Below are 19,015 nucleotides of genomic sequence, written 5' to 3' on the forward strand. Positions count from 1 at the left end.
CATAATTCATAACAGTGAATATAATCCATTTTTGGGTAATATATTCTCTCTTGAAAGCAAATATTGACCCTCTAAAACTTATTTTGAAACAATGACTTCAGGTAATTCTTAGAACCATTTTAAAGATGAACAAGATGGAGATGGAGCTGTGTGGCCAGTCCAGGACAAAAATCAAAGACAAGGTGGACTCAGACTTGCCATTTCCCCTCTTCTCTTTCCCACTGCTTCTCGTCTCCTTGATACTCCACTCTTCAGATATGATCTTTCCCAACCATCTGAAAAACTCAGAACTTCAATATCTATAAGCACATTGATCAAATCGTCAGATAAGCACACCATTCCAAGCCTTTTATAAAAGAGGGAAGTAAAGTAACAGAATGTCTTTTATATGCCAAGCACTTTTGAACAAACATGTCATTTGACGCTGCTTATTACCCTATGATGAATGCCCTGTTTCAAGGATGAGGTGGGAGGGTTGGTGGTCCAGCATCTGACCCCCTTCCTGTTTGGGATGAGTACCCTGCTGCGGACAGCGTCAGCGAGAAGGAGTGCTGAACGTTACACCGTGGACACCGTGGCAAGCGAGACCTTTCTTCGTCTCCCTCCTCACCACCCCTCCCCCCTCCCCCCTCCCCCATGGTGGTCAGGGCCCAGGACGTGGTCTAGGATTAGTCAACAGGGTGCTGCTGCCTGGGCTTTGGGTTTGCAGCCTGAGGCACACAGACGGAAGGAAGGTTAAACGTCCTTTTGCAATGGCAGCAGCCGGAGCCATGTGTCTGCTGGTGGCACTTTGTGGCAGTGCCCAGCAGTTGGACCTCCTGGCCAGAAGGTCCTACTAAAGAAGGTTGCTGTTCTTCCTCCACTAGCCCTTGGTTTCTGCCGAATTTCCAAGACTGATTCTTCAGCTCCTGACAATTCTGGGAGCCAGAGATATTTCTTCAGTAAATTTCAGTTGGGGCTGATATAGCCAGCGTTGGGGCAGTTCTTACAACCAGAAACCTGACTGATCTGTGAGGAAACAGACCCTGAGGTCAAGGAGCTTGTTCAGGGACCCTGGCTAGCAAGTGTCAGTGTTCTGGCCGAGAAGCCCGTGCTGCTTTCTTTGATTCCATGCTTCCTGAAGAATTCTAAAGAACGGCACAAAGGAAAGGAGCGAGGATGGCACACCAATTAGAGTGAGGCTTGAAGACCAGCAGGCATGTGAACACTTACCCCCAAATCCACATTCAGTAATACATCCGTAAATAAGTGGGGTCTATTCTATTCTGTGTAGAGGGACTGGGCTATGTTCATATATTATTTCAGTTAATCCTCACAACATTATGATATGGTGAGCATTATTTTCTCCATTGTTCATATGGAAAAACAGGCTCAGAGAAGCTCGTCCTAGTTTATATACAGAAAGCGATAGTGCTGGGTTTGAACTTGAGTCTCTGAGGCGGCTGGAGCTCATTCATTAAGCCACACCTGCTTCACTATGAAATTTAATCAATCAATAAATGTTTCATCGCTGCCAATTTTCTACTAACCCCGTCACAGCCCTAGCACAACCTCATCAGTGTGCTCTTGCTGGTATGCTTCCTTGAGTGTGGTCTTACATCTGTATCCCAGGGGGTGTCACCTGTCACTTTAGACAGGACCATGCCTGTCTTCCTTCCTGAATTTCCACCTCCTATCCAGGCACTCATCTTCTATTCATTCCTGCCTGCCTCTACCTCCCCTACACCTTCAAGGGAAACCATACCTTTGCTTACTGGACTGTAAAATGGAGCTGAAGATCCTCATTGGCAGAATAAATACCAGACGTCTAGGGGTCTTTGGGACAGATTCCTTGCCCAGACCTGGCTCGTGATGGCCAAAGAACACTTTGTCATTTGTGTTTTGGATTAAGAAAACAAGTTCTGTGTGTTTCCTACCATCACAAAGAGCGGTGAATTGAATTGGTGCCATTGTAAGGTTGATTGTTGTTGCACAGATAAAAGCCTCATTAAGTCCCTCGTGAGGGGAGAGAAGAGGGGGTTCCTTGCTTGTTGTGGTTACAACAATGAAACAGTAAATGGAGGAAATAATGAAATAACTGCACTTCCTCCCCCCCCCTCCAAACCTCATCAAGAGGCTGGGTGAGTTTTTAATTAGTGCTGCGTTTTCAATAAATCCGTATCTGTACGTGGTACTGATTCTTTCCTGGATAAGGAAAGATAATAATGAGAATCCTATTTTTCAGCCCCACACTAAAGGGATGCCTAGTGTATTTAATCATGCTGTAGAAATCCTGGCAGCTTTCTCTGAGCCCAGCTTCTGCTCTAATTACATTTCTAGATTTTAGTAAATTGAAAGGGAAAATGTAGGAACAAAATAATTAAAACTGAAGAGGAAGTGCATATTAAAAAGGAGAAGCTGTTTAAAATTCTTCCACACGGTGCTTCCAAGGACATCTACAGTCGTTTAATCAGATCCACACCAAATCAAAGTCCTTTGTACAGAGGCTGGTGGGATCACATCTCAGGTGGGTGGTATGGTCCCCACAGTAGAATGGGAGCCTCATCACACCAGGCTACAGATGGAGATAGGACTCATATGTCCTTCTAGCTCTCTGGAGATTCAGGGCCAGCCTGGACAAGCTGCTGGCGCGGACTCACCAGCTCTGAGGAGTCACTTCCCAGGTCCCAGGCAGAATCTGACTAAACTGTAATGATTAGCCCCAGTTGTAAGGTAGCTAAAGCATGTTGTCCGTGCTTCCAGTTTCCTCCTTCTGCACCCCTTCCCACCTCCACGCTCCTCCCTCCAAGCAGTACCCCTTTTCTTTCTTCCCTGCCATCCTGTGAGATCTGAAGTCAAAAGAACAGGAACTGAACAGTTTCAGTGACACCAGGAATCAGTTACTTGTAACTGGTTACTGGGTTGCCTGGGGGGCACTCTGATTCTTCCCAAGGACCAAAAACCTCGCTGGCTTCAGCTAACAGAATGCAATGTTTGCTGCTGATGATGAGTGAAATCTAATTGGAAAGTTTCACGCACCAGCCTAATAGGTGACGAAAGTGCTTCTTGTTTTCAGTGGGGCAGGCACCGTAACCACATCACTGTTGAATTTAGGATCTCCATTTCTTGATCATTTTGGCTGAAATATGGGTTGAGCAAGCTTAAGGAGTTTAGAGTGTTTCGTCTGTCATTCCTAGGACATTTTAAGCTGTGGAATTGTAGGGTGTGCTTGCGTATTTGAAAGCGGAAGGCAGCCTGGCACTGTCACAGCCTCCCCTGTGGCTTTGCTCATGGGCTCCCAGCTTTCCCTGCTGAACAGACTCACCAGCCACCCAGAGCCAGGATGCACGTGGCAGGAGACAGTCCCACAGAAGCAGAGCTTCCGGTAGCTATCCCCAAGGCAGGGCCCACACTTTGTCACCCCACGACCCATAGATTCATCTGGTTGCTCCTTTGGATACGATGCCCTCTCGTGCATTTGTGTGCGTGTCTACGTAATGGTATAATCTCAGTATGGAAAAGAGACAACGCCTGTTCCAGATTTTTTGGCTTGATTCAGTAAGAATAATTTTTTTTAAGTTGAAGCTAAAGGAAAGAATTGTAACAATAACAAATATCCCATCACTGACATTATGACTCTAACATAATAACGTGGAGATGACTTTTTTCTCCCAGGGCCAAGATGCTCTGAGACTTCCTGGTTTTTTTTTGCCGGCACTGCACTGCATGCGGGATCTTAGTTCTCCGACCGCGGATTGAACCCATGCCCCTTGCAGTGGAAGCGTGGAGTCTTAACCACTGGACCACCAGGGAAACCCCTGAGACTTTTTTCTTTTACTCAACTCAGGAATCAGCCATAGCCCTTGGGGAGCTAGGATGTGAGACCAGCTGGGGACCCAGGTGTCCAAGACAATAAATTGTCACTTAATCAGCTTCCTTTCAGTTAAGCCACCTATATGCCTGCCTTCCCTCAAAAGAACGGTCCTTCTCCTTTCTGTTTCCAAATGCTCAGTTTTATGTTACTTAAAAGAGTCTCTAACAGCATCATAAAGTCTAAAAAATATTTTACTGATAGTTGGTTAGAAAAAAATGAGGTAAAGTTGTTAGTAATCCACACCCTGCTTGCAAGTATAAGTTGCTGTTGTTAAATGCCTTTATTGTTACGGCCACCCCACTCCCACTCTTGGTGTGCCTCTATTTCGTCCTCGCACCTCCGCGAAGCCTGCCGCGCCCTACACGCGACCCCCTCCGAGTTCCCGCCTCTTTCTTCTCAGGCCCCTCCTTCCCCTCAAATCCTCGGGGCCTGGTGAGAACCGGGACGCATGCGCACTAGGGAAGGTAGGCGGAGTCTTGAAGCAGAGGGAGGAGGGGCATGAGAACCCAGAGAGGGGAGGGGAGGGGAGGGGAGTAGAGGGGGCGGAGGCCGTGAGGGGTGGGGCCCGGCGGGTACGCGCTCGCTGCGTCGACGTGCTGACGCCATGACGCCCCGGCTGGTGTGTTTCGGTGTGTGTGTGTATGTGTGAGTGTGCGCGCTCCGAGTGTGTGTGTATTTGTGTATCGGCGGTTCCGCAGGTCCCGGATGTTGCGGACAGTATGAGGCGAGTGCAGGGGGACGGGGACCAGCAGCTGTCGCCGCCGCTCTCAGGTGAGTGGGGGGAGGAGAGTCGAGGAAGAGGGTTGTCCTGTCGGAGTGGGGGCGGGGCGTCTCCCTTAAGGGGTGACTGACCCCCCCCACACACTCCCGCCCCCACCCCCCCGCCTCACATAACTCTTCTCTGCCCCGTTTCCCACATGCCGGGTTACGTGGCCCGCGAATGCCAGAGCCTAATCAACCGTAAACGCGCCCCCGCCTTCGGCCCCCCCCATAATTTTCCCAGCCCCATCCCCCTTGCCAAATAGTGAGCTGTCGCCTGCGGCGAGATGGGTGACTGCGCATGCGCGAGTGTGAACGAGCCAGGGGTGCTTGTTCGCTGCCCTCGGGGCGCATGCGCATCGCTGTGTTGCAGGGACCTGCGGGATAAAGAGACCCTTGACCACGCGCCTGCCTTCTTCCCGGGCAGTGGGCTAGACTTGGTGCCAGATAGTGAGCCTGTTGCTTTTATCCAAAAGGGAGAATTTAAATTATTTAAGGGAGTTTATGGCAAAGCACAGTTCGCATCTTGTGTTGTCCTAGAGACTCCCAGGCTACAAACGCCTCCCAGAGCCAACATGCCCCACGCTGACCCTTCTTTTGAAACTGTCACTGCAGCTTCTAGTTCTAGCATTATTTTTCTTTCCTCGGATACTCCCATCGTCATGTTGTATCTTTAATGCAAACTTCCCCTAAATTTAGGAGTAGGTGCCCCAACCCATTCAATTATTCTGGCAGGGGATTTTGGTAGCCTTTCTAAGGAGGACTAGGGTCATAAAAAAGAAAGTAAGGGGAGTTTTCGTTTAGTAAAGTTATTTATTATTCTCACAGAACTAGATAAAGAGCGAAGGGTATAGGGCTTAGAGTAGTAATTGTAAATCAAGACGTCAGGGTTCTCTCATCTCCAGCCCTCCTACTTTGTGTGACCTATTTGCCTCTTTTTTGGTAAAAGATCTTCCTTAGTGCTTTCGTTTTAGCTGTACATTATTGATGCTCTGAACAGCACATGAAAACAAAAGCAATCTGAAACTACTGGTGGGCAATAAATTACCCAGTGGACGTTTTAATTTTAAGTAACAAGAGTGGTGTTTCTTTTACATTTGCAAATAACAAAGAGCAAATTTTTAAAAATTAACTTTAAGGTACAGTAATATTTCAGTGATCTAGAACCAGGGTTTTCAGTTGGCAGATTACACGTGGTCCCTTAATTTACTCCTTCCTGTGTTGCCACTGCTTTGGATACTTGCTGCTTCTTACCTCTGCCATCAGAACAGAGTGAGGAGTTAATAAACTGTTACAAGCAAAAGATGTGCTGAATAGCATTGAAATGAATAACTAAATTGTTGGGGGTGTGTGTGTGCACATTTTCTGTGTTTTTCAGTTGTCGTTGCCAGCCTTGTCTCCTATCTGGATAACTTAGGAATGGGACATATTAGTGAGCCTTATTTTCTCTTCTCTTTCCTTTGTGTTCTTTCTTTGGTATTCGCCTCTCAAGGCTTTTTTTTTTTTGCTGCCATTCTTAACTCTAAGACCTTATGTTCTTGGGCCTTAAAGTATATATATATATTTTTCACTTCCCCATTTAACTCTGGCCTTCTCATGGTTCAGCTGTCTTTTGTGCTGTTTTCTGTTGCCATGGTTATAGCTGGAGCCAAGAGAGGACACAGAGGAAGCACAGGAATTTGGGGGGCCATATATTTTCTTGTGTCCTGTGAAAGAGCTGGAGACTCATCGTTTTTTTCCTTGTGTGAAGACTGAGGAGTGTAAGTTATTGTGACAGCTTCACACTTAGGCTGGGGGTGGCTGGTGTCCATTTGGTACTTTGGGACTTCTCCTTTTAGAGCTCTTCACAGTGGTTAGTTTGGTGCTTGGAGATGTTTAATGTTGCCTATGTCCAGACTTCCATCAGGTAGTCTGGTAAAATCTTGTAGTAAAGCTATGGAGGTAATAAATGTCCATTTCTCTTCTCAGTAGGCTTCCGTCCTGTAGGATGCTTTGTTTTTATCTGATTGAATTTACTGAAGTCTCATGTAAAATTTTCATGGTATGAAGACATGAAATGCTTTTAGGTTAAGATAATATTAATTAAATAATTCGAACTGGTGCAGAGCCATGTTTAAAAACATAACTCTTTAAATGGGTAACACATGTACATACATATGAAATAAAACTCAAACGCTACACAGAGAGAGGGAAGAATCTTTCTTCTCCTGTCCTCCTTTCATCGTTCTAGTTACCTCCCTCAAAGGAAACTGTTGTAACCTGTATTTTGTTTACCTTTCGAGAGGTAATGCTTTTATAAGCATATACAACTATGTATTCGTTGGTATTTTGTTTTTATTTGTTGTTTATACAAATAAGATACTATACCCACTGTTCTGCACTTTGCTTTTTTTTACTTAGTATATCTTGGCTGTCATTTCATATAGTACATAGAGTACCTCTCCCGTTTTGAAAGATCGCAGATATTCCACTGTGTAGATGTACCGTCATTCAGCCAGCTCTTATTGGATACTTAGGTTGTTTTCAGTGCTACAGTTAACTCCTTGTATGTACTTTTTATGTACATGGGTGTCTGTTGGATAAATTCCTAGTGGAAGGATATATGCGTTTTTAATGTTGTTAGATATCGCTAAATTGCTTTCCATGGAGGTTGTATTTATATTCCTGCCAGCAGTGTATGAGTCTGCCTCTTTTCTCACCAACACTGTATTATCAAATTTTAAAAATCTTTGTGCAGGGGACTTCGCTGGTGGCCCAGTGGCTGAGAATCCACGCTTCCACTGCAGGGGGCATGGGTTTGATCCCTGGTCAGGGAGCTAAGATCCTACATGCCGCGCGGCGCTGCCAAAAAAAGAAAAAAAAAAAGTGTGCACTCTTTTGTCTAAGTTTTTAAAGTTCATTATGTAGCTTGTTAAGATTCATTACACCCAGGAGTTGTGGATAAATACTGTCACTGTTTTGCAGATGGGGGTGGTGGTGATAGACATTGTTGGACTGAAGAATAATGTCATGAGAATAAAGTTGTATGCCTGGGTAACACGGGAAATCCATTAACAACGCTAGGAAGACATGTAGAACCTATATTCTAATTTCTCCCTTTAACTCTTGCTGCTAGTTTCTCTATGTGAAATTCTGTAAGCCCATAAGTGATGTTTGATGATCTCTTTTTGATAGCAGTGACTCAAAATTGTTTATACGAGCGAACTGCCATTCTGTTGAGGAGTTGAAAAGCTAACCCAGTTAGTTAAGGTGCTTTTCTGAGTGCCTGCACAGAATACTGCTACTGGTACTTTTATTTTTTTAATTTTTATTTTATTTACTTTTTTTTTAATGGGATAGTTGTTTTACAATGTTGTGTTAGTTTCTACTGTACAGCGAAGTGGAGTTCCCTGTGCTATACAGCAGGTTCTCATTAGTTATCTATTTTATACATATTAGCGTATATATGTCAATCCTGATCTCCCAGTTCGTCCCACCATCCCCCCACTTGGTGTCCAGACGTTTATTCTCTACATCTGTGTCTCTGTTTCTGCCTTGAAAACCGGTTCGCTACTGGTACTTTAAAAAAGTCTGCTAGGGGCTTCCCTGGTGGCGCAGTGGTTGAGAGTCCGCCTGCCGATGCGGGGGATGCGGGTTCGTGCCCCGGTCCGGGAGAATCCTACATGCCGCGGAGCGGCTGGGCCCGTGAGCCATGGCCGCTGAGCCTGCACGTCCGGAGCCTGTGCTCCGCAACGGGAGAGGCCACAACAGTGAAAGGCCCGCATACCGCAAAAAAAAAAAAAAAAAAAGTCTGCTAATTGCAGAATTTGTGCTTCGTTATGAGCTGTGAGAAAATAGAAAAGAATTAAAAGATGTCTGTGCTGGAAGGAGCTTACAGTTTTATTGGAAAACCAAATCTGAATATATCAAATTATAAGAGAACAATTAGAAAACAGAACAGGAACAGAAATATACTGTGCTACATGCTGAGAGGACTTTGTAAAGAAGTGATTAAGATTTAGAGGCGAGGTCATTTGGAAGGCCTTCCGGGAGGAAGTACATTTTGAGCTCCCCCCCCAACAACTGCTTAAGTGAAAAATTTTAAACATACAGAAAAATTGAAAGAACACTACCGTTATCACCTTTATACCAGTTATCCCCTAGATTCAACAATTTTTCATGTTTTCTATATTTGCTTTATCTATGTATGTGTCTTTACATATAATATATAAATCTTTATATTGTAGATATCATGACACCTTAATACTTTACTGCTTTACTTTAGATGCATCTTTTTAAAATAAAGACATTGTTTTAGTTAATTGTTCTTACATTGTCACAGCTGAGGCAATTAACAATACTTTTCCTAATACCATCTAATATCCAGTTCATGTTCAGATTTTCCCAATTGTCTCCAATGCAGCACTTGTTAGCTATTGGTATTTTTTTCTCCAAACATGTCTCTTTAGTCTCTCTTTTTTTTTTTTTTTGCGGTATGTGGGCCTCTCACTGTTGTGACCTCTCCTGTTGCGGAGCACAGGCTCCGGACGCGCAGGCTCAGCAGCCATGGCTCACAGGCCCAGCCGCTCCGCGGCATGTGGGATCTTCCCGGACCGGGGCACGAACCCGTGTCCCCTGCATCGGCAGGCGGACTCTCAACCATTGTGCCACCAGGGAAGCCATAGTCTCTCTTTTTTTTTAAAAGTCTTTATTGAATTTGTCACAATATTGCTTCTGTTTTTTTTTATAAATTTATTTATTAATTTGTTTTTATTTTTGGCTGTGTTGGGTCTTTGTTGCTGCTCATGGGCTTTCTCTAGTTGAGGCAAGCAGGGGGCACTCTTTGTTGCGGTGTGTGGGCTTCTCACTGTTGTGGCTTCCCTTGTTGCAGGGCACGGGCTCTAGAGTGCAGGCTCAGTAGTTGTGGCACACGGGCTGAGTTGCTCTGTGGCATGTGGGATCTTCCTGGACCAGGGCTCGAACCTGTGTCCCCTGCATTGGCAGGCGGATTCTTAACCACTGCGCCACTAGGGAAGCCCCCTTCTGGTTTTTTGTTTTGTTTTGTTTTTTTGGTCACGAGACATGTGGGATCTTAGCTCCCCGACCAGGGATCGAACCCGCACCCCCTGCATTGTAAGGTGAAGTCTTAACCACTGGACCGCCAGGGAAGTCCCCTCTTAAGTCTCTTTCTCAATCTAGAACCCTTTATTTAGGAGCCATGCAGTATTGCCTTTTTGAAGAGGCCAGGCCATCTGTCTTATATAACATCACTTCTGGAATTTTATGAGTGTTTCCTCACAGTTTCATTTAATTTGTTCCTTTATCTCTGTATTTCCTACAAACTGGCAGTGAAGTCTTGGTTAGATTCAGGTTAAACATTTTTGGTAATAATACTTCATAGGTGATGGCTATGTACCTCGTATCACATCACAGTAAGAGAAACATCATGTCATAATGTCTGACTGTTAATGGTGATGAACTTGTTTGTTCAAGATCATAAATACCAGCTCTCTCCACTGTAAAGACTCTTTTCCCCTTTGTAATTAGCAAGTAATCTGTAGAGTGGTGACACTTTGGCGTGATAGTGTTTTACTTCTCCAGCAACCTTTCACCTGATGATGATCCTTGCCTGAATCAGTTATTTCTTTGGTTATTACGAAATGGTAATTTTCGAATTCTGCCATTCCTTTGCCTTCCATCTTCTGTAAAGATTTCCATCATCAGTTAGGAATAAATCATAATTTCTTCCCAAAAGTTCAGGTAAATTCTTAATTTTCCCTTTAGCAATTTTCTGAGTAAGGAGTTGGTATACCTTTAATGATAGCAAATGAATTGTTTCTTTTTCTTGCTCTCTTGGTTTTAGTATCATTATAAACGCGTGGATTTTAATTTAGTCTATGTTTTACCAATAATTATAGCCGTTTTTTGATACTCAAAATGTCCCATATTTGACCTGTGGGAACCCTTAAGCTTGGTGTATGAATGCTTCTAGTAAAAGAAGTCCCTGGATCATTTTGTATTTTTCTTGTCTCAAATGTCCCCTCACTTCACCTCTGTACATTTATATATACATTAATTACGTTTTCTTCCCTTTCAATAAATTATGTTGTTCATCTCCCTAGGGAGTTTCTGGCACCAAATTCTAAAAACTAAAGGTGCCTTTCTTTTAACACAATGCACCTAGTGTTTGACTCACTTCTGTGCCACTGGCATTGCTGGATTCTGAATCTGAGGCCTCACAGATTTCTTATCTTGAATAGTCTGTGTGAAAGACAGGTAGTATCTCTGAAGAGGGCATTGCTTTCCACCTGGACATCGTTAATATAAGTTTAGCTATAGAGGAGACTGGGGAGTTTCTTCTCTCATGAGCAACCTTGCTTTTTTTCGGAGGTTGAAAGGTACACAGGATGAAATTTAGAAACTGATAATTTGTATGTAGTATCTTGGGGATATGGGGTTTTGATTGTTATAAATCTTTGTGTGTATATGTATATATGTACAAGTATGTGTTTGTCTTTCCTCCCTTTTCCTCAATTACACACATTTCTCCAACACAGTTGGACTGTTATGTAAGATTATGCTGTAATAGCATGTTTTTTTCATTATCACTAGATTTCATCATAAAAAAGAGACAAATTTTTCTTAATTAGAGAAAATTTTCAGATAGGCTGTGAACTCTGATCTCTAGCTGTCTTAACACAGGTTGTGGAACAGTGCTGGATCCTGTGGATTTTTATCATGTACTATGGACTCAGAAATGTTGATGCATCCACAGTGTTTTCTGAAAATCCATCACACTAATGAAGGATAATATAAATGAAAGATACAGTGGAACTACATTCTAAAACTGTTTTAGGGGCTAAACTAATTCCTGCCTTAGCAGAAAATGATTTATAAGATTCTTACCGTTTAGTGGTATTTTGAGTAACTTACTGATTTCAAGTTACTCAGAGCCTGACAATAACAGTATTCTGATATTTATCTGAAATTCATTTTTCTTTTTACCATCTTGTCATATTTACTTTCAGATTTTATAAGGTTATTCTTAACCTAGTTTCATAACAGTACTGCCTCCATATTAAATTCTGGTTGTGTATTCAGGGAAGCACACCTGTTTCTTGTGTTTGTTTTCAGTCATGGTGAATCACTCTGAAAGGCTATGCTGATACATTTGCTCCTAAGATCCAGTAGCTTCTTTCACTTTTGTTTTTGACAAGCTCCCATTATAGGAAAAAAGATTCTGAAGTTTAGCCTCTTTAGGGAACACTTGGGCCTTCATGCTTACAACTGTGGTCATGTTTTAATAGAATTGGCAGGAGTTGTTTAGTTGCTCTGTGTGGCAGAGTTGGTCATGCTGCTTTGGGAGAGCTGGATGCAGACCGCAGAATGGGAATTTTACATTCAGACAGTAACTGTTGCTTGACCGTGAAGACCTTTATTCTTTTTTTTTTTTAACACTTAAAAAAATTTTAATTTTATTTATTTATTTATTTATTTTTGGCTGCATTGGGTCTTCGTTGCTGCGTGCGGGCTTTCTCTAGTTGCGGCAAGCGGGGGCTACTCTTCGTTGCAGCACACAGGCTTCTCATTGCAGTGTCTTCTCTTGCTGCAGAGCACGGGCTATAGGTGTGCAGGCTTCAGTAGTTGTGGCACGTGGGCTCAGCACTTGTGGCTCGTGGGCTCTAGAGTGCAGGCTTAGTAGTTGTGGCGCACGGGCTTAGCTGCTCTGTGGCATGTGGGATCTTCCAAGACCAGGGCTCGAACCTGTGTTCCCCGCGTTGGCAGGCGGATTCTTAACCACTGCGCCACCAGAGAAGTCCCAACAACTCTTTTTAAAAAGTTTTTATATTTTTTGGCCACGCTGTGCGGCATGCCGAATCTTAGTTCCCTGACCAGGGATCAAACCCACACCCCCTGCAGTGGAAGCACAGAGAGTTAACCACTGGACCACCAGGGAAGTCCCAGAGACCTTTATTCTTTTTTTTTTTTTTGCGGTCCTTGGGCCTCTCACTGTTGTGGCCTCTCCCGTTGCAGAGCACAGGCTCCGGATGTGCAGGCTCAGCGGCCATGGCTCATGGGCCCAGCCGCTCTGCGGCATGTGGGATCTTCCCGGACCAGGGCACAAACCTGTGTCCCCTGCATTGGCAGGCGGACTCTCAACCACTGCGCCACCAGGGAAGCCACAGAGACCTTTATTCTTGACTGTTGCTTTCTAAGAAGCTGTTGGCATAAATCTTCAGGCTGTGGCACCAGCTACATCAAAGGAGGGCTTGCAGTAGTTCTCTGAAGACCTCTAATTCCTACTATCAATCTGACTATTTGTTTGTAAGAAAAAAAGATGTATATGTAATCATTCATCTCCTTAATTTGAGATTTACATAATCCTTTTCTTGGTATTTAGAAACAGGTACTACTTTCTGTTTCTATGATTTTGACTACTTTTAGATACTTCATATGAGCGGAATCATGCAGTATTTGTCCTTTTGTATCTGGCTTATTTCACTTAGCATGATGTCTATGAGGTTCATCCATACTTTAGCATGTGTCAGAATTTCCTTCCTTTCCAGGGCTGAATAATACTTCTTTGTATGTATGTAATTACATTTTGTTTATCCATTCATCCACCAATGGACACTTGGGTTGCTTCCACTTTTTGCTGTTGTGAATAATGCTGCTCTGAACATAGGCGGGCAAATATCTCTTTGAGACCCTGATTTCAATTCTTTTGGGTATATACCCAGAAGTGGAATTGCTGAATTATATGTTAGTTCTATTTTTACTTTTTTTAAGGAAGCTCCATACAGTTTAATGTAGTGGCTGCACCATCTTACATTCTTACCAGTAGTGCACAAGGGTTCCAGTTTCTCTGCATCCTTGGCAACACTTGTTATTTTCTGCTTTTTAAAAAAATAATAGCCATCCATAATGGGTATATTTTAATTTGTTTTTTAACTTTATCTTTTTTTTTTTTTTTTTTTTTTTTGCGGTACGCGGGCCTCTCACTGCTGTGGCCTCTCCCGTCGCAGAGCACAGGCTCCGGACGCGCAGGCTCAGTGGCCATGGCTCACGGGCCCAGCCACTCCGCGGCATGTGGGATCTTCCCGGACCGGGGCACGAACCCGTGTCCCCTGCATCGGCAGGCGGACACTCAACCACTGTGCCACCAGGGAAGCCCTAACTTTATCTTTTATTGAAACTAAATTTAAACTTTAAAGTAGGATTTTTTTTTTCCTTTATAGTGTGTGTTTCTTGTGAGGTAATAGTTACATCCTGTATTTTCTTCTACAAGTTTTAAAGTTATGCTTTTCACATTTAGGTTTCTAATCCACCTGGAATTTATTTTGATGCTTGGTGTTAAGTAGGGATCTAATTATTTTCATAAGGATAACCCAAAGTAGGGATTTAATTTTCTTTCCATAGGATAACCTGATATGCCACCATCATTTATTGAATAGTCATATTTGCCCCCTACAACTTTAAATACCACCTACATGTTTCCAAATATATGAGGATTTGTGTCTGTGTTCTCTATATTCTGTACCATTGGTCTGTTTACATATCTTGTGCTGGTACTACACTGCCTTAATTATCATTGCTTTATAATAGTTGTTCATATCTGGTAGGGCAGGTCTCATTACCTTGTTCTTTTTCTGTTCATCAACCTCTCTGAAAAACCCTGTCAGATTGGTGTATTGCAGTGAAGCCATTTGCTGTCTAAATTGTATTGACATGATATATAATGGCCTTCTCCAAAAGAGAGAAAAAAAATCAAGCCTCCCTTATCTGCAGCTGGTCACTAAGTTTGTCTCTTATTCTGAATGAGCCGATAATTTCCATTCAATTTTTAGTTTTGTTGGAGTGATAATTTTTTTTTTTATATGGGAATATGGTCTTCAGATGGAGGAGAATCTTGTTATAATTTGTTGTCTCATACAAGGACACCAGGTGAAACACTTCTGGTAACGGCATTGAGGTTCTGTGGTGTTAAGGCTTTCTTGATCATAAGGAAAAGAAGCCTATTTAAAATAGCTCATATAAAAGATTTATCAGAAGGAAATAGCTGTCGTCGAATCCAAGGGAAAGGTGAACAGCAAGGCTTCAGAAAGGGCTGGCACCAAGACAGTTCCAAGTGCAATACTTCAGCAGTTAGAGTTAATGGAGTCTAGTGTTCCACCATAAACAGACTTCAGCATCCATGAAGCTTAATTCAGATTCCTGAGCAATATCTGATTTGGTCAGTCAAAGGCTTGATTTCCACTGGGCCAGATATCTGCCCCAGGTTGAGGGTACAAAAAACAATTTGGGGTTGGAATCAGAGGCAAATTCTCTTAAGCAGTGGTTCTCAAAACTTTTTGGTCTCAGAACTCTTTACACTTTTTTTTTTAATATATATTTGTTTTATTTATTTATTATATTTTATGTTTGGCTGCGTCAGGTGTTATTTGCAGCACACGGGATCTTCACTGTGGCATCTTTTGTTGCGGCACGCAGGCTTCTCTCTAGTTGTGGCGAGCAGGCTTTCCCTAGTTGAGGTGTGCGGGCTTAGTTGCCCCGCAGCATGTGGAATCTTAGTTCCCTGACCAGGGATCGAACCTGTGTCCCCTGCATTGGAAGGCGGATTCCTTACCACTAGACCACCAGGTAAGTCCCTCTTTACACTCTTAAAAATTATTGAGATTTTCTTTATGTGGTTTATATCTAGTGATAGTTACTAAATTAGAAATTAAAACAAAAAACATTAAAAAAAATTAATTACTTAAAAAGCTATCATATTAACACAAATAATATATTTTTATGAAAAATAACTTAAAAAAATTAGAAGAGTGACATTTTTAGATTTTTGCAAATCTCTTAAATATCCAGCTTAATAGAAAACAGCTAGAATCTCATATCTGCTTCTGTATTCAATCTGATGTGATAAATTGTTTTGATTGAAATACATGAAGAAAATATGGCCTTAAAGGACTTGTAGTTGGAAAAGGGAGGAGTATTTTCAGACAATTGTGCATATTATTCTCTGATACTATACCAAAACTTGATAATTGGTAGTTTCTTCACAAGTTAGGCTGCAGTGTGGAATCTGAAACCATATCGATGTTACTGTTACATTAAAATTCATTTACATGAATTTTATAATATCATGATACATGATTTTATAATATCATGCATTGGTTGTTTAGGAAATGTTGGTTCATTGAGTTAAGCAGATCTTCCAAATGACACATTTCATAATATAATACCAAAAAACCCACATTAGCTAATATCACTGTCCTTCTTATCAGAAAAATTTGTAAGTATTGGGCGTCTATTAAGCAGCTACGGTATTTCCAAAATTTTAATTTTTGATTGAAAGCTTGGACTTTATCACTGGCAACAAATACCATCAATTGTTTTCCTTGAAGGGACAGAATCACTTCATTTTCAAGAAAATGCCTGCTAAATATTCATGTCTGAATAACGACAGTTTGCCCTTTGTTCCAAGTAAAAGTAGTGTTCCATGAAGAAAGCAGTTAGTTTAGCTCACTAATCAGAGTCACAATTGCTTTTCCTGGGGACGACCAATGTACTAGCCCGTAGAAGTGCTTTTTGCATACTTCCCATTTCATCACGCAGAATATTTAAAAGACCTGTACAAGGGCTCAGATTTAATAAAATTAATAATTTTTATTGCTTCATCAAGAACATTTTTAAGTGAAATTGACTTTTTAAAAAGATCACTAGTCCGTGATGGTAAAAGACACACATAACTCTAGTACAGTTTGATGCCGTTACCTTGATTTAAGCTAAGGCATCCACAGTTATACCCATTATTGATTTTGTATCACCAGTGCAAATGCCAACACAATGAAAAAGGCAGTAGTTTCTTAGTATTATGAAAACAGTTTCAACTTAACAGACTCAATGAAAGGGGCTTTTCAGGGATCTCTGAACTACACTTCGGGAACCCCAGTGGGTAGGGAAACAAAAGTCTATTATTTGAGGTACAACAAGTGTTTCATGGTAGAGTTTTACTGGATTGCTGGTAGTGTTACTTAACATCATTTAACATGATGTAGAAATGAATGGGATACTTAAAAGATCATAAAAAGTTTCAGATTTCTTGTTGAACAGAAATATTTTCCTAGTAATTATCGTTTTCAAACAGCAGAATTTAAGGTATTCAGATTTTTAGCCAGATAGTCTTTCAAATATGTCATAATCTTAGGGTAACCCATTTTAATATAGCATATGGAATTTATGTCATCATAGTAGCACGTGCAGCTTAACATTTTTTTCAAGCAGTTGAGTACATTAAAAAAATCTGAGCTCCAAAAATTACATTTGGGAAGATCTTGCCTTTTCAGAAAAGCATGGAAGGGAAGGTTAAGGCTAGGAATCTGCTATTTCAGCTTTAAGTCTTTTTGGTCATTAAAGAGTCTTGTGAAAGAGAACACCCCCTCCCCCCAAATTTAAATATGTTTTATGACAGAGAAGGGGGACTAGTGGTGTTAACTGACTTCATTTCCACAAATATCTATTGAGTAATTATAAGCAAAAGAGTTTGTAAAAGGTCGGGGAGGGTATGTTCCGAAATGAGTGGGGAATTAAACCAGTATTATGTGTTTTGGTGTTTAGAAGAGGAAGAGGGACTTCCCTGGCACTCCAGTGGTTAAGACTCCTCACTTCCACTGCAGAGGGCACCGGTTCGATCCCTGGTCGGGGAATTAAGATCTCACAAGCCCCATGGCGTGGCCAAAAACAATAAAAGAAGAGGAAGAGACCATTCAATTGGGAAAGTTAGGGTGGGAGGACTATCTTTGTGAAGGTTACATTTGAGCTGGGTTTTGAAGGGTAGGTATTTTAAAGGCTGGAATTTTGATAGGCAGGAATAAGAAGGGAATTCAGGCAGAAGGAATGTCATGAGTAAAAATGTGGAGGTGGGGAAATGCAGTGTTAGTGTAGGGTGCGTACTGGAAATAATGAGCAGTGTAGTGTAGCTGAAGCAAAAGACACATGGGAAAATGGGAGCAAGACAGGAAAGTAAATTGGCCCAGAACGTGGGAGGTCTTCTACCAAGGCCAGGCAGTTAGGGTTTAATGTGGTGAGTGATGGAGAGACTTTGAAAGTTTTTGATTGAAACAATAACATGATCAGACTGTGCTTTCAGAAAATGTATTTGACCTCAATCATTTATTAATTCATTCATCTAAAATTTTTTAAATTGCTCTGTGCCACTTAAGCATGAGGAATGCTGTATATAGTGGTGAACCAAACAGAAAATCCCTATTCTCATGGAATTTACATTCTAGGAAAGGAACTTCAACAAATAAACAAAATATAATTACAAATTACTGTAAATGTTACGAAGGAAAGGAATAAATTACTATGGGGGATAATGGGGAAATTAAATTTAATCGAGGAATCTGGGCAGGCCTTGCTGAGGAGTTAAATCTTTAATAGAGTACCTACCTTGTGCCAGATGATGTTACTAGCTGCTGGGGATATAGTTAAGGAACAAAACAGACAAAAATCCCTGCTCTCATGAAGTGCATATTCAGGCAGTAAACAAGATAAATAAAATATATGTTATGTTAGAATGTGGTAAGTCCCAAGGAGAAAAATAAAGCCAGAGAAAGAGATGCTGAGCGTTGAGGTGGAGGTGGGTATTGCAATCTTCGATAGAATGGCCAGGGAATGTCTCACTAAATCACTACAATAGTAATATTTGAGTAAATATCTGTAGAAGTAGAAGGTGAAGGAGTAAACCAGAAACTCCAGGCAGAGGGAGTAGCAAGGGCAAAAGCCAGGAGGAATGTATGTGCCTGGCATGTTCAAGGCACCAGCAAGGAGGTCAGGATGGGTAGAGTTAGGTGAACAAGGGAGAAAGGAGTAGAAATAAGCTTGGAGTGGTTCGTAGGAGTCCAGGACCTGTAGAGCAGAGGGTGAGCCCTTAGCTGCGTGCCAGAATCACCCAGGGAGCTTTTAAAGCTCCTGAAGCCTGGGCTGCACCTCATACAACCTAAATAAGTATCTTTGCAGGTGGAACTCAGTGGCAGAGGTAATGGAGAGAAGTAGATTATTTGAGAAGTATGTCAAAGAAAATCTGTTTAATTTTAGAGTGAATGTGGGGGTTTAGGGAGAAGAAAGTGTCAAGGATGACTCCCAGATTTCGGGCTCAAGTAATTGGCTGGGTAGAGGTGCCACTTACTGAGATGGGAGTGGGAAATAGGAATGGGAAGAGTAGGTGTGGGATTTGGAGGGAAGATCAGAAGTCAGGAGTTCAGTTTTAGACATGTTAACATTTGACATGTGAATGAGGCTGAGTATAAATACATTAAGTAGGCAGAAATGTGAGTGGAGCTTGAAGTAAAGTCAGAACTTGAGGTAATAAATTTGTATATAACCTGCTTGTTGATGGTCTTAAAAGTATCTAAATGACATCAT

The 19,015-nt window shown here is 42.0% G+C and overlaps 1 protein-coding gene across 7 annotated transcripts in view; it reads left to right on the forward strand.

The window, feature by feature from the left end:
- Positions 1-4,438: 4,438 nt before the first annotated feature.
- Positions 4,439-19,015, forward strand: part of SPOP (speckle type BTB/POZ protein) — a 67,510-nt gene continuing 52,933 nt past the window's right edge. For 2 of the 7 annotated variants that reach the window (XM_032616733.1, XM_032616732.1), the window contains exon 1: positions 4,453-4,624. The gene's annotated coding sequence lies outside the window, so the exon portion shown is untranslated. Of the gene's footprint in view, positions 4,625-6,351; positions 6,373-15,026; positions 15,233-19,015 lie in introns of those variants that run through there. The other 5 variants (XM_032616737.1, XM_032616736.1, XM_032616738.1 and 2 more) reach the window with 5 other exon arrangements.

Source organism: Phocoena sinus, chromosome 20 (genome assembly GCF_008692025.1).
Source record: "Phocoena sinus isolate mPhoSin1 chromosome 20, mPhoSin1.pri, whole genome shotgun sequence".
Lineage (NCBI taxonomy): Eukaryota > Metazoa > Chordata > Mammalia > Artiodactyla > Phocoenidae > Phocoena > Phocoena sinus.